Source organism: Protopterus annectens, chromosome 2.part0 (genome assembly GCF_019279795.1).
Source record: "Protopterus annectens isolate FY-2018-M chromosome 2.part0, PAN1.0, whole genome shotgun sequence".
NCBI lineage: Eukaryota > Metazoa > Chordata > Ceratodontiformes > Protopteridae > Protopterus > Protopterus annectens.
Genome location: NC_056728.1, coordinates 1,391,276,318 through 1,391,290,343, shown reverse-complemented (window position 1 = coordinate 1,391,290,343; position 14,026 = coordinate 1,391,276,318).

The following is a 14,026-nucleotide window of genomic DNA, read 5'->3' as shown; positions in this document are numbered from 1 at the left end:
TGTCAGCAATATAGTCATACATGTGCCAAATGTCCCCTCTATCACTCATACGGAATTCTGTCCCAGGCAACCAATAGTCCTCTCTGTTGTCAATATACAGAACCTAAAAAAATAAACAAGCACAGGAATCTGTCTAGTTCCAGCTTCACCACTACAAGTGTTGAGAAAAAAATAAAAAAAACAGAAAAACTAGTGGTCTTGAAACTTCATTGATGAGCTCATCAGTGACGTTTTAAGACCACTAGTTTCTCTGTTTTTTTATCAATATACAGAACCTAATACCTGAAACCCTTGATCTCTGTATTCCTTACCAGGAATGTTCCACTCCACAATGACAAATCATCCATGTTGATACCAGAGATGGTCTTCATGGTGCAAGCTGTGGATGGATTCACCCTTTTATCTGGTGTGTCATATCATTGGTTGTAAAGTCCTCTTCCATGGCAGCCATTGGACTGCCTCTTCAACTGCACCCTGCTCACACCTTTCTATAATCTGTGCTGGGATATTCCTGGAATTATTTGACTCCTCCCTGATGCTATTCATGGGATGCACAACAAACACCTCTTCAAGTCATGGGGGTTATGATGGGTCAGTGAGTATAGGAGTTCCTTCCAGTCCCGGGTTTAATGGTGGCTATCTGCCCCTTGCATCTCATCGTTCATTAGTCCACACTCTCCCCGCTAGGTCTGCCCCTCTGTCTTCCACTCCCTGTAGAATCTATAGCCTTCAGTGACCAGCATGGATTTCCTCTTCCGGCCTTTAACTGTGTCATTCACAGTTCCTAGAATGCCTGGCTTAATTTAAGCACTTTCTCCACTAATGACATTCTTGCATTCTGAATGCCTTTCAGGCTCTTCTCTTTTTGTAGAGTGACAGGGGAGGGTGCAGAGTCATATAAATGTAACAGCTGCACCATCATGGTGTATGTGTGTGTGTGTCTGTGTCTCTGTGTGTGTGTGTGTGTGTGTGTGTGTGTGTGTGTGTGTGTGTGTGTGTGTGTGTGTGTATATACGTGCAGAGATACAAATGGTCTCTGGTGTGTGAGCAGCATGTTTGTGTGAATACAGAGATATGACTGGTCTTAAGTGAGTGAATGTGGGTGTATGGGTCTGCTGCCAGTCATATAAATGTAAAAGCTGCAGAGATACAAGTGGTCTCAGGTGTCGGTGAATGGTGGGGGGGGGGTGCAGCACACGTTCGCCTACAGAGGTATTTCTGGTCTCAGGTAAGCAAGTGTGTCTGTATCTGTCTGCTGCCAGATTCACTAGACAATCTCGAAATACTGAAATGTCGAATTTCAGTATTCCGAGGCTGAATAGTAGAAAATCCACATACCCAAAAACCCAAAACTGCGAATAGCACAATCGCGACCATACACACACACAAACCAGCACATAAACACACACACATACACCTACCTAACTACACTAAAACAAACAAAACAACACACACAAACACACCATAACATACAAACACACCTAGGTAGGGGGGGCAAGCACCCCTGCACGCCCCATGTGGGGGGTTGCACCCCTTACAGCCCTCTACTTATGTATACTAACTCCGAGGTCGCACTAAACACAGAAACCCACAACAAACACCACCACACACACTCACACACACTAAAATCCCTACCCAACACCCTTACACAAGCACCACTTACTTGAAACCCCAGATAAATCCACAAACCGCACATCACGAACGCAACACCACAATAGCAGATTTGACATTTCTGAATTCGACATAGTGTAGTTTTGCGTAACTGCACTTTCGACTATTCAGTCTCAAAGTACTGAAATTCGACATTTCAGTACTTCAAGATTGTCTAGTGTATCCCTGCTGCCAGAATCACTATCAGACAATGTTCTGACACTGCTATTCTGCTTCTGTGGTGTTTCTGCAACATTTTGTAAATCAGCCAAATGTAAGTTGGTATTTTGTAAAAGGAAATGCAGCCCGATGTAAATGTTATAAAGATCTTTAAACATGTTTAAACAGACAAGACAAAGAGACAACATCCCACTGCAGACTGTAAGTGTGCACCTCTCTCAATCTTTCATAACAGGTATTAATAAAGAATAATTTATCAAGTAGTATCTTTTACATCAGCATTTGAAAGTGCTGACAGATTCCAAAACTGCTCAGGATTTTTACATCAACCCATTTGAAACATTAAGGTAAATGTTATTGTCAAAATAAAAAAATGTAGAAATAGAAACAATTTAGTTTGTGAAAAAATGTACAGAGAAACCATGCCTTGTAAATACTATGTGATTCCTAACAGCAGTGCATTTTCAACTTAGAAGAAAAAAATGGTGTTTGTTATGCAAGAAGCATTATCCATGTACAAGGAAAAAAACAGAACATACACAGCTAGATAATGAAGTACAGAACAAAATATGGCATAAACCCCAGAGACAAAAACGTAAATGAAAAACATGAGATAAAACTGTTCCCATTTGTCTTCCCTACTCTTAGTTGAGTATGAATGAGATTTCTTGTTGAATGAACCTTTTCAACATGATGTTATCCTTAAAGAATCCAAGCCAGTGTGTTTTCTACTGGTAAGCAGTGATTCATACTTTATAGGCCACATTCCTTTCTTTGTATAACATTCCTGATTTTACCTCATATTTTTGAACTATTCCTCACAGAATTTTTCATTTTCTGGTAAATTACTGAGGATTACAGTCAATCAGTAATGCCAACTATTAGAGCTTCATACTTTGTATTGTTCAGAAAAATACACGTTGATGCAAACCTTGTTATTCTATTAACTTTTTAAGTGATTTTTAGTAATGTTTAAAATTTGCCATTTTTGGATGCTTGTCCCGCTATTATTTTTGGCTTTGTTCAGAACTCTTGAACAAATAAGTCGACAGGTCTGCTGCAAATGCATTATTGACATTTTGTAAATGAATGCTAGCACTGTACTTCCATACCATCGGCCCCTGTTTGATCATGGTCCCTGACACCCTGCATCCAGAGCAGCCTCCCCCTTTTGCCCTATCTCATTTACTGCTCTGCATCTATGTATGCAATAGTGATCCTTAGGTTTAATGTGCAGCAATGCCTCATCTTGCTTGTGCACAAGTCAAAGCCGAAAGGTTAGTTTGTTTTGGTCATTAAGGCGTCTGTATCTTTTAACTGAACCCATTTTACTGCCTTATCTAAGGACACATATAAGTCTGTTTAATCAGTATAGTTGTTTGCTTACTCCCCTTTAAGACAAATGATGCATTGGTCTGAATTTGCCACTTTGGTTTTTGTGTACTAAGGTTACCGACTGCGTGAAAAAACCAAGTACTCTGTCTGCCTCTATCTCTTTCTTCAGCATAGTTCACACTATTTTTCATCTTACAAGTACTACTTTTAGCTATAGTGTTCTTTAATTGAAAACCTCAGAACTGCAAAACTGACATTGCTTGCCTGTTGAGGAATTATATAGCCATGGTATTAGATTTTACCTTATTAATGTTTCAGTAAAGATGGTGTCCACTACTGCCATCCATCCACAGCCCCTTTTTCCCAATTTTTTTTTTTGCACATGGGGTCAGGGTGCCACTTCAACAGTGACAGTCATCTAGAGCCAAGGCTTACACCACCAGGTGGCTAGCCATACTGCAGTAGTTCATCCACACCACACACTCACACCTATGGCCAATTTAGAGTGTCCAGTCCACCTACTTTGGAATGAGTATGACTTCACACAGAAGGCACCCCAGCCAAGAATCAAACCAGGGAACCTCTTGCTGTGAGGTGGTAACACTATCTGCTGTGCCACTATGCTGCTCCTTAGTCTTGTCCCTAAAAAAGTAAACCACCTCTTTTTTGTCTGCCCACATTGTTAAACAAGAAGAAGATAGATAGTTCAGCCTGCTACACACCAAACAGGTTTCTTTTTTCCACAGTTGGTATGGATACATTACTTTAGTCAGCCTCCTTGCCTGACAGTCTTGCCCTATATTTCTATCCTGACTGCTCCTGACTGATTCATAAGCATTTGCTGTCACATTAGATGACCATATTAAGCAATGTACAGTACATTTCGAGCACTGATCAAAGTAGTGACATGGTTAACCATGCCCAGGACCTGTCCAGATAACTCTCTCTCTTTCATCTATATTCCTCATCACTCTGCACCCATTTTGTACCAGCATTCCAAGCCCTCAGTATCATAATCCCACTGAAGGGTACCATGTTCGGGAACCACATACAAATGCAAAAATACTTCCCTGAGAGCTGAAAAGCCTTATAACCATTTCCACAAACTTTATTGCACCAGTACTTTCTTCCTTTGCAATACTTCACCGTTATGTTTCTTGTCTGTCTGCTGCTCTCAGATCTCAGTCTCTCTGTCTGGTAATGTAAGGACATCAGCCTGTTCCATTTACTTATTCGCTGTGTTGGATTTCTCTTTGAGACAAGACCCAAGCAGCACATCCATTGTCACAATGCCAGGAGTATGCCTGGTTGTTTTTTCCTGTTCCCCTAACCCTGCACCTGCTTATTCTGTGTCCCCTGCTTTGGAAAACCATATAGACTCTGAACTTATTCCGCTGTTAGTCCCTGGCTGACCTGCCTGATCCAATACCACTGCTACGTCTGCTTGCATTTTTTTACAACTGGCGGCCCCGTGATATCCGATCTGTGTACTGCCAGTCCAGTAATTTCTGCATCTCCTTCTCAGGAATCAGCCTCTGTTCCACTTTCCAGGATTCTTCACTTAACTCTTTGCACTCTCTCTCTCTCTCTCTCTATATATATATATATATATATATATATATATATATATATATATATAAAACTTAAAGTGCTATATACTACATCAATAGAATAGAACGTTGCATCAAAAACAAATACACAACACAAAAGCAGGTGTTTTTGTGGTTTGCCATGCCCCTACCACCAGAACAATATACATACATACATACATATTTATTTATTTATTTATTTATTTTACATTTGTTAACCAGGAGGGTCCGACTGGACACAGGTCCATTTTCAGTGGAGGCCCGGGGAGAAAAGCTCCATGTTACACTCTTAGCAATTATACAGTTCTAAGCAAGTTTTAAGAACAAATTTAGGTGTTACATTATTTAGAGTAGTACAAAAATGAAAATTCCACAGTATATAATGCATTTGTTAGAAGTAATAAGTAGTAGAAAATTAACAAGATTTTTTTTTTATGTATATTCTCATTCACAATAAATTAGCATTTGTAGAGACATATATATATATATATATATATATATATATATATATATATATATACATACATGTCTTATGTCATATATATATATATATGTTGATATCCACACATCAAGAATATAGGTATTGAAGTGACCAAGATGAGAATATGAAGTTCTCTGATAAGGTTTATACCTTTCTCAGATACAGATTATAGCCTATATCAGGTACAGATTTTAGTATTGTAGTGAACAGGTGATAGTATGTTTTATCCTATTGTACTGATGCTGAGTTTGGATGAATAAGCAAGGATATTAGTAGGGCTATGTATGGAAAATGTTAGAGAGATGCAGAATCTTTGCAACTGTGCATAGTTATTGTTTACCCTGGGGAGTAGCACTAGCAGAGCCTACTGTTTGAATAATGGGATTTCAGGAGGTGTTTGAATTGGGTACTAGAAGTAGTGGTAGTTAAATGGCTTGGGAGTAAGTTCCAGTTTGGGGCTATTATGCAGGCAAAGAGAGATTTTCCTGCTTCATTGTTATGCCTAATTACATGAATGAGGTTTTGGCTGCTTGATCGTAGGGCTCTAGTGGAGTTGTGGGGCTGAATTAGCTGCTGGAGTGCCGGTGTTTTCTCAGGGTAGTAGTAGAGTTTATGTGCTACTGTGGCTTGATTAAGTCGTAGTAGCTGAGTAAGCTCGAGCCACTTGAGTTGCATTAGGGAATGACAATGATGGGACCTGTTTTGTGGAGTCTGTAGCAAACGTGGCAATCTTGTAACACGATTCCATTTTGGGAAGTTCCGTAAGGTGAAGATTAGTTAGGATAGGGGAGGCATAAAGAAGGAGAGAGGAGGTGGGTTCTTGCAATAGTGGCTTTGGTCTGTTTAGTCATGAACTTTGTGTTTCTATAGAGGAGTCCTAATTTTTTTGTTCACCTTTTTGATGGTTTGTGCTATGTGGATATCAAATTTGAGGTGATTATCAATCTCTACTATTTCACTTTGTACCACATATCTCTGAGATCACACCACAGCAGTTAAAAGGAGAAACATCTCTAACTCCTCTGTTTGCTGATCTCTCACAAATTCACAAAACAGTGATGAAACAGGAGGTTAAGCCAATGATTTCTATTTCTTCAAAAGCAACCATTTGACTATTGTCTTGCTGTCTATATTTACATGCATACATGTATATATTCATATTTATTTATTTATTTATATATATATATATATATATATATATATATGAGCTATGGAACATACATCCTTACACCTCGTTATAAGTCTTGTTAGTTACTGCTCATTATTTTTTATTTTTTTGCTGAAGCACACTAAAATGGCTTAAAACAATTCTGTTGCTGTGCAGCACCAATGCTGCAATAATACACAGAGAATAAACAAGACATGATCAGTATTTCAAAGAATATATATATATATATATATATATATATATATATATATATATATATATATATATATATATATATATATATAGTGCAGTCATGGAGATTGTGTATATAATTAGCAGGGAGTGTGGGGGTGCAGGGGGGCTCCCGACAAAAAACAGATGTTTTGTTTTCCAGTTTCAATGTTTTGTAGTTTAAGTTTTTCAAGTCAATGTTGTGGGATTTGAAAATGTAATTGTTTGCTTAAATGATATCTCTCTCTCTCTCTCTCTCTCTATATATATATATATATATATATATATATGTATATATATATAATGTGTGTGTTATATTTAAAATCCCAGTGCAATGAAATACTAACACTTTAGGTACTGAAACCAAAAACCCAACAATAACTAATGCTGACAAAAGCACTCTAAACCTACATTAATCTAATCACAAAAAAAGTATTTTTTTGTGATCAGTTTAAATTAGAAATGCAATAAAATACAACAAAATAAAAACTCAAAATCCTAACAATGTCATAATCATTTGTCTGAAAAGTGATAGTGTTACAGAAAGGTTTTTCTAAGGTAAGGTGTAGAGGTGTGGTTAGGGGCAGGAACAATGAATTAATAAGGTAAGCAGAGTAGTTTATATATGCATATATATATATATATATATATAAGTGCAGTCATAAAAAAAAAGAGTTATTTGAAAAACAAATGCCTGTTTGCTAAGTATTTCATTCAAATTAAATCCAGCTGCAGCCTTATCTTTCCCTAGATATAGGTTAAATGCATTTGACTGAGTAGCAATCATTTCCTCTACACCTTTAACTATTCTGAATAACTGTTTAATATGTCACATGTGTGATGTGCAGCTGACACCATCAGTGAGATCACACACTGTTAACGCTGATGTCACCAACAGTTGTGTATTTGCTTTTTGTACTGCCCTAAAAAGTTGCTATTTTGCTTGGAGCACGTTCTAATATTTTCACATCTTGCCTAGTATTAGATCCCATCCTGTATGAATATCTGCATTTCCTGATAGTAGTATTCCTTACAAAATATTTAACCACCCTTTCTACTCCTTAAACAATTTCAAACCATTGTAAAAGTGCAGTAGTGCCTCCAGATGTTTGCACGGGAAGGTATACCCTTCATTTTAATAGTCAGAGCCAGTTCCCAGGATTGCTGAACCTTTGCTCTCACTCACACACACACACACACACACACACACACACACAAATGACCTCTCAGGCCAGATGTAACATGTCTTTTGTAAATACTAAGCTCCACCATTAAAATGGTGACACTTAGAATCAACATTTGCAATAATTGCTTTCAAAAGGTGTTGTCTGATATCTGCTCAAGCTGTAAACAAAAGCCGCATCTCCTCAAAGATACTACCCAAACATGATTTTATCTTCAGAAAGTGGAATTAACAGGAGGTTGTACTTTATCTGTACTCTTCTTGACTTATTAGACCATTTTTGTAGCTGTACAAATTATTAAGATCACCCCCACTCCCTAGCACATTCAATACCCTATAAACCAATCTGCTCCTTGTCAGGTTGAGAGCCCGGTCCCATTCATTCCTCCATTAAGGTGAGAGTGTAAACCCCAACCAGGGTGAGAGCTCAGTGGTCTATTCATTTCCTTCAGAGCCAAGAGTCGGTTGGCGAGAGTAAGATGTATTTTTCGAGTACCCAACACCACCCTATCATTGCTGAGACTTCCACTATAGCTGCTTCCTAATAAGATGCATGCCTGCAGCCACACATGCCAGCTCCATGGCATTTTGCAGCTGTCACCATGGCCCATGCTGCTGCATGCCACACACCTCGCATTCATTTAGGTGTTAGTACTGCAATAAGCTGGGTCACCTTCCTCCACTCATGATGGGTAAGCCTACATCTTCTGCTCATTGCCACACACCCCCAATCCCTCCAGCTTAACATGCTGCTAACTGACCATGAGTCGTCTTAGCAGTAGTCAGTGCCCTATCCCTGTGTACCATTGAGCCAGGCACAGACCATCTAGATTTGAATATTCCTGTCATTGGAGCTTTTTTTCTGTCTAGCCATTTTTATTGAAAAATAGATTATGATGAAACATAAGTACCGTTTGTCTAATACAGTCTCCCAATTTTCCTGCTTGTTTAACTGAATAAACTACAGATTGCACTTAAACAACCACTTACTTTCTCCCTTCCCTTTCTTTCCGGTAAATGCTTTGTCTGTCTAAAAAAAGCAAAAGTTCCATGGTACGTACATGCACACATGAAACAACCAGGAATGTCAAGGCAAGACACATCAGGAGATATACAAAGATATTTACAAACCTCACTTTTAAAGGCATAATGGGAAATATAGATTCTGAGAATGATAGTTTTAGAGTATCTATTTTAGAACAAATTATAAGAAAGGAAGCTAGTGAGGATAAAATAAGATATGAACTTTTGAAAAAAGAGTTGATTTTTATTTTAAAGTATCAGACACTGACACCTAAGGCACTGAATACTGATTGCTGCTGGAAGAGTGTGATTTAAATGTATAATTGTTTTTTAAGTGCATTAGTATTTGATTGTTTGGTCTTAATTGTATAATGAGCAAATGTGGGTGTGTATAAATGTTAACTGCAAATCTATTGTGAGTTACTCCTTGAAGGCTTTGTGGAGCCGAGGCGCTAGAGAATCTACTGAGAATAAATTCATTTTGGATATACTGGCTGTTGTTTTTTCCTGATATTTTTATCGAATTTTGGTGCTTGTTTGTGGTTCTTATCGTTGTGAGTGAAATATAGTTTCTCCCTGAAAAAATTTAATGTTTCAGCGCACTGATGAATTAATGCACAGTGCCACACTTGTATTCAGGCCAACAAGTCAGGCACCAATAGCAAAGGACACATTTTGAGTTTATTAGGTCCCATCAGCATAGTATAAGGGGAAAAATGCAGCTGAAATATTTGTGTTAACAAGAAGCCCTGTTGTAACAGACGACTATAGGACCTGGTCAAAAGAACCCTGGAAAAAAACATTCAGCTTAACAAGAAACCAGTGTTATTTTTATGGAACTGCTACAACAAGGTATGGTAACACTGCAGTCCATCCTAACTTGTAGCTACAATTCATTCTAAGTTGTAGCTAAAAACCTGTAGCTGCAGTCCATCCTAACTTGTAGCTTGGATTCCATTTTTCTGAGCTTTAGAATGGGAGATATTATGTCTGTGTGTGGCATTACAGTAGCAGTTTTGTAACAATGCAGTTCGTGTGTGAGGCACTCCTTAACTGGTTGAGAGGAAAGGAGATGTGCAGATTATCCAGTGAAGGCTCTGTAACTGGACAAATTTGCAAATAATTATACATGTCCAGTTTATTTACATACTGTTCAATGTGGTCTTATTGGTATATGGTTATTACATTTCTTTTGTCTCCAATTTTATAAAGGGGTCTCATTCAACTATCTCATAGTTTTTCAGTGATAAATTGTAGCATGTCTTTTTCAGCCCCATATCATTATATCTGCAGAAAGTGAATGTTTTTCGTTCTGGTGGCTTGCTGATTTTCAGTTATTTAATCTATTATTTAGCATTTCTTTCCCTAATACATCCTTTACTGCTCCCTTTTGTTCTTACTATAAAGTTCCTTATTTCCTGCATGTTTGTGTCTTTAACCTAGGTTCTTTACCCATTTTATTCCATTTTTCACTGTTTAGTCACACAGAAGATAACAGACAATGCAACACTGTGTTTAAGGTTGCTGGCTACAATGTCTTAGTTAAATCCCATCAGCTTCTAGTATTATTCTGTCTCTGTGCAAGTCATTTTACTAACTTGCACGCAGGGCTTCCCTACCCCAAAAAGCTGTTTTGTTTTTGTTTTTTTTTTACTTACAACACTAACCTGAATGTCTATCCTTTCTGATGTAACTTCAGAGAGCTCATTGCTTACCTTACAGTAAATGAAACTGAAATTCTGCCCTTTGCTTGTGACCATTTGAATAACCCAGTTGAATGTTGCATGATTCATAAGATATACATTTTGCGTTAGGGGAGAGATTAGATATTTTGCTTGAGAAGTGGTGCACAAATTTAAAATATATCATTCTTTACACTATTAATGCTATTACATATATTAATGTTCTGCTTTACTGCATTATTTATTATATACATAAAAAGGCAGAGGACAAGCTAAATGGGATTCCTGCATGGAAGAATTATTTTATATTTTAGCAAAATGTTTTTATATTGTGTACCTTTTAAATTTGAAAAAGGCTATGTCGCATTTTATAATTTCATTGTGTCACACTAGAAAATTGACTTTGCTACATTAGCCACATAACTAAGGGCTGAATGCTGTGGGCCTGCAGCCTTGTTACTTGCTATCAATGTGGTTGTCATGTAGTGTTGAGAATACTAGTGACTGTAGTTTATACTTTCTTGAAGTGATTTGCATAGCTGGTTAGGAACTGCAGAGGCATTAGTCTCCATAGCTCTCTGTTAAAATGCACTCTGATAACTGATGGTGTTGTCAGCAGTGTGTGTGAGCTCTTTGTGCTGTAAAATTGTTTTTGGCTTCTTTACAAGATGGGTCATTAGTGGGCTATCAGTTGAGGAGGCTTAGCACACCAGCAGTAGCTGTTTAAGCAGTTCATGATATCCTTTTAGGTACATACTAAAAGCAGAGTATGGGGCGGTTGAGGAAGTTAGGACTGTAACTTCAAGTGAAGGAGAAAATGGGTTGATGGAAGAGAAACTCACTGAATGTTTTGATGGTATTCAGAGCTATGCTGTTGTGTGTCATAACTAATGTTGCAGTCAGGTTAGATGGGCAGGAATTTTGTTTAGTAGGTGAAAATGATCCAGTGTGTGTGTGTGTGTGTGTGTGTGTGTGTGTGTGTGTGTATCTCACACACACACACACACACACACACACACACACAAAACTCTTCTCTACATTCATTCTCAAAAACATTTACCTAGTTTTTAAACTGGATAAATATTCATTGCAGGATGCTTGTCTATCTTCTTTTGTCTATATCTGCACTGCAGGAAGAATGTTTTTTATGCCACAAAAAGGGTTAAGGTTTGGTTATCTATCAAATGGGTAATGGATGATGGCTGTTATATTCTCAGTAGTGCTATTGGTATATACCTGCAAACTGTAATCTGCTGAAACACAAACAAGATCATTTTACATTTTGTCAGAAAAATTTGGACAGCAATATGAAACCATTATTTTTTAGGTTGTCTGAACTTAATCCTTTGAATCAGTCACAACGAAGCTCTTCTCTGTCAATGACCTTTTAAGACTTGTAATGCCATTAAGTGTGACAAATGGAGCAGTCATATAAATGACCTCAAAACATTGGTACAGCTAGCTAATTCTGTACCTGGAGCAATACCCCAATCTGGCACCCCCTCAACTTTAAGTCAAGGAACAAAACAAAAAAAAAAAAAAAACGCCTCCCTTGAGGAGCAAAAAATGTAGCAAGTTGCTGCAGTTTATGCTACACAAAGTGTTACAGCTCTTTCATTTGGACCACAAATGCAATACGGGCATTTATTTCCAAAAGTTGGTATGCTCTGAAGACTGAGCAAAATCTGTTAATCGTCCTTCCTATCACTTTGTGCCTTGGGAGATTGCCTTCTTTGCCCAACCCTAGCTACAACTCTACCTGAAAAGATAATAACAGTGAACGTTTATTGTACCTATAGGCAAATGATGCATGCAAATAATGAGCTCTTTCATCTTCTTGAACGAGTGTTTCTAAAAGAAAAATGTGTTTAAAATTGTTTTATGAATATAGTTGGGTAAACAAAAGTACTGCAAGATTTCTTATTAAGAAAATTAAAATAAAATACCAGTGGGTTTTGCCATTAACATTCCCTATGATTCGGTTTCATTGGAGTGGTCATAATAGTGCTAAAAAAGAAGTTATGTGTCCGTTACTTTACAAATTCTTTTGTTCTGCTTCTTCAAGCACAGGTATCTACAGTACAGAACTGAATAACTTTCATATTTGGTAGTCACAGCAACCATATTTAAACTCGTGTATTTTTTTTCTTTCTGCATTTGACATTTTGAAGAACTTCAAATAAAATAATATATCATTGTCTGTTGAAACATGGCTATCCTCTCTGTACTATTACATTCTGACCATTCAGTGTAGGATGCACTGTGGAGCCATAAATAAAGGCACTGCGAGGTCATTCTAAGACAAATGAATAGGCACAGACATATGTATGTGTAAAACTCGGACCTTATTTAGAGTTTAAAATGGTTACATTGAGTTTTTTTCAGGAGATGAGGAACACTGAATAAGTGGCAGACTTCTGCCTTATGAGACATTCTTTAAACGTACCTTAAAAGGTTCCTCATTTATACATACAGATAAATTATCATTTCCTGAAGAGTAGTAGTGATAAAAAATATTGCTTTCAAACTTAAAATGCTTTACTCTAGCCATTTAAAGAAGGTTATGGAAATGGATCATAGCAATTCATCATAAAATTTCAAATTTCTTATTGTTGCTTGCATGAGACACCTTAAGTGTTTTGAAAAAACCTGCCCAGTTAAGAAAATGGCATGTTTTGTTAGGAGACACCAAGCTGCATTCTTAGGCCTACAAAGTATACTGCTGCAATTAAACCTGAATGTCTATCAGAACAGATACTGAATTATAAATGCCACTACTTTAATGTGCACACATTGCAGATACAGTAACTGGAGCAATTACATGAGAAATTAAGGCACAACGTTTAATTTTTCTCAACTGCAATATGAGGTTGCCTTTTGTACAGTGTTCAGAAACATGCCTGTAATTTAGCATGTTTCAAAAAGACCCTGTAATTTGAACTAAAATTGTACTCATTAATCACCGTTGTCTGAAGTATAGTCTGCAATTTGTCAATGACAAGTCTGAATTATACTGTTTACTGACTGTGTTTTTAACTACCTTAATGTTATTCCCAGAGGCAGATGTATGTATATTTATGCAACAGGTAGGATAATGTATAATTTGAGGGGTTAACAAAGAAAACTGGTAACAGTATTATTGTTGTACTAAAACACTTTCTAATTTAATCCTTACAGAATAGTGAAATAAACAGAAAATGACAGCAGATAAAATGGCTATGGTTATGTTCTTTTTGAATGGTTACACTTCTCAACCAACCATGCTTTAGATATGCTTTGGGTTTTGATTTTCTTATTCAATGAGACATTCCTTTCCAGGTGTAGTGAAGAAAATCTGCATTTGTAGACTTAATGTAGTTATCAATAATGTTAGTTGTTAGAAATCATTCTGTATTGATTTGTACAAATAAATAATCTAGTGTGCAAATTTGCTGGTATCTCCTGAACCTGTACTCATAACACTGCATTCTTATTTCATATGTTAATAACTTGGTTTTAAAAATGGAAGAAATTCAAGTTCTTTGC